The sequence below is a fragment of the Acyrthosiphon pisum genome, chromosome X (genome assembly GCF_005508785.2).
Source record: "Acyrthosiphon pisum isolate AL4f chromosome X, pea_aphid_22Mar2018_4r6ur, whole genome shotgun sequence".
Taxonomy (NCBI): domain Eukaryota; kingdom Metazoa; phylum Arthropoda; class Insecta; order Hemiptera; family Aphididae; genus Acyrthosiphon; species Acyrthosiphon pisum.
This window is the reverse complement of record NC_042493.1, coordinates 14,375,524-14,378,315: the sequence shown is the minus strand read 5'-3', so window position 1 is coordinate 14,378,315 and position 2,792 is coordinate 14,375,524. Positions and strand designations below refer to the sequence as shown.

At 31.1% G+C, this 2,792-nt stretch overlaps 1 pseudogene; it reads right to left on the bottom strand.

The window, feature by feature from the left end:
• Positions 1-803: 803 nt before the first annotated feature.
• Positions 804-2,539, bottom strand: LOC115033277 (annotated as a pseudogene).
• Positions 2,540-2,792: the final 253 nt, after the last annotated feature.

Sequence of the window (2,792 nt, the reverse complement as noted above, 5' to 3'; positions counted from 1 at the left end):
TCCAAAATAACCAGAAAACCAAATAAGATTTAAAATTTATTTAATAATTCATATAGGAAAAAAATGTTATTCGTTATTATATGTATTAATGAATTACTTATCAATTGAGGTAGGTATTGAATATAAGTTATATAACAATATGCGTCGTGTTTAATGTATTTTAAGACTTTAAGTTCTATTTATTAAACCCAATATTGAATACAAAAAATCTATGTGGAAAATTCTATAGATTGTACCTATAATAATAATGTTATTATTATTTTAATTTTTTTGACATTCGAGTTGATTTTGTTTTATTTTCTATTGTTACATGATAAAAAAATTAATAAAATAATGTTAAAAACTATGTGCTAATTGAACTGCAATAACGTTATATAATATATACGATGATATAATTTGATCGTTTAGGTTACGTACATATTTTATTGGTGCGTATACCCATAAATATATTTACCAATACACCACTGCATAACATAATATTAAGAACATTTATCACCACTATATGTTATGTATAATAAAATAGGTAATACAAATGATACAATAGATAAAACCGTAATGAATATGGAATAGCAATAATATAGTTTAGTGCATTTCTGTATTTTCATTGTGTTTTTTCACACATGTGAACACATTTTCGGGAAACGGTTGACAGTCATACCTATATAAATTTATAATTTTACTAATCGGTAGCATAGTTTTAAAAATAGTTTACGAACAGCTGTGGCAAAATAATAAAATTATGCAAGACGACCGCGGCGGTTCGCTGCGGCACGGTGGGGGAGTCTAATAGGCTAAACCTATTCTACGAAAATATAATGGGAAATAAAACAGTTAAAACATATTAAATTCTTGACGGTGGTGATTGGATGCGTACCTATATTAAAACTAAGGTATATAATATTACTATATGTAATGGGGTATTATTTTGTTAAGAATTGAATATAATTGAAAATATGTATTTTAAGTATCATAATATTATTCTAATTATTATCTCACGGCAGGCGTGCTGGTGGTGTCGTACGCAACTTACTTGCACTTGCTCAGTTGATCAACGGTTGGCTCTCTGCAACTCTCTGGATTAGCCCTGGTCCCTTTTGCGGCGCACTCGTAACACGCGTCGACACAAACGCACGTCCTCCCAGAGTCCGTGCATTTTTTCTGGCATCCGGCTTCGGTGTAGAACTTTTGGCGATTATTGGAATGACACGTGAAACAAAAGTACGCGCCGTTTGTGAAAATGCACGGCCTATAATATTGTTTGTGGCAAGTGTCATCCAGACACTTCTGGCACGTACCTATCGTAGAGCTTGCCGTTCATTGCCGACTCTATGGGCGAGTACAAGAAGAAGAAGTTCAACAGTATCATGAAAGCGAACATGGGCACGGTAGCGTACGACAGAAACATAATATTGTTGTTGTTTTTGTTGTTATTATCTTAACCTATATAATATGCGGTACGATATCTATTATTTCTGAATCTGCTTCTCGGTGGATCGCTTGCAGTGGCGACTAGAAATTGTTCGGTGAATGAGTGTACCTATATATATAATATTTGTGTGCATATATAAGCTACTGCATCGATACGTATATTATATTATAGGTGCAGAGTGTACGGTAAACGATATTATAATGATGATTATAATATTCGTTTGTGCGTTAATATAACTAAATGACTGGCATTTCGATCGGTGTGTACCTATATAGTTTTTGTACCCTACAAACGGCTGCCGATTACGTGGTCGTGGCGTCGTGTAATCGGTAGGGTCTAAATGTGGTAGAGTTATCCGGTTATGCAATGATTGTTCACAACAAACTCATACTATAATATATAACTTTCGTCGTGCAGTGTGTGCCAAAAGTCCAGTATCACTCTAATGATATCTTCTCAGTGTCAAATACCTACACGTGGTGATAGCTTACAAATACTATTTTTCAAAAGAAATTTATTTTAATTAATTATTTGGATTTTCATGCTCCAGGGTAAAAGATATTACACTTTTAAAATTATTTCTAGTACAATTCCAAAAAATTGCTCAATGAATCACACTGTAAATATTACAAGCAAATAATATTTTTTTAATAATCAACTTTTATTGAAGACCAGGTGCAGGTTTACAACATTTGAATACGGTGGGGCCAGTTTCTAAAAAATAAATTAATAAAGCACAAAGTATATACGTGATATAGTAGTAGTTTAGTATTGATGAAATAATTACATTGAATGATTTAGGTGCACCGATTACATAATATAATATTACAAACATTTATCACCTTAACTATATGTTAAGCAGTGGCGTAAATTGGGCTGAATTGTTAGGGTTGCAAGTTGCAAGTTTCTAGGTTGGGCAGACTTTTGGGGGAATTAGCCCTCCACATCCCCCTCCCCCTAAAATGTTTTATTTTATTCTATATTTCCCATTACAAGTACATACATTGAACAAAACTATTTTAACCTTAAAGGCTTAAACACATATTGTCATATTGTATCTATTGGTAATTGGTATATATTATGAATATGCACTATAATTAATAGGGTAATAATTACTTAACAATTACCTTCAATAAAATATGTATAATTTTCTTAAAGAATATATGAATACACAAAATACAACTTTTATTTTATAAATTTATATAACAGCTGCCATTTAGATTTTTATAATATGTACTATTTATATTTGTATTTGTATGTTTAAATACATATTTATCGCTTTTTATATTACACAAATTAACCAAAACATTAACTTTTTATTTATTTAACGTAAGTAACTAGTTACAGAAGTATTCACTGTGAA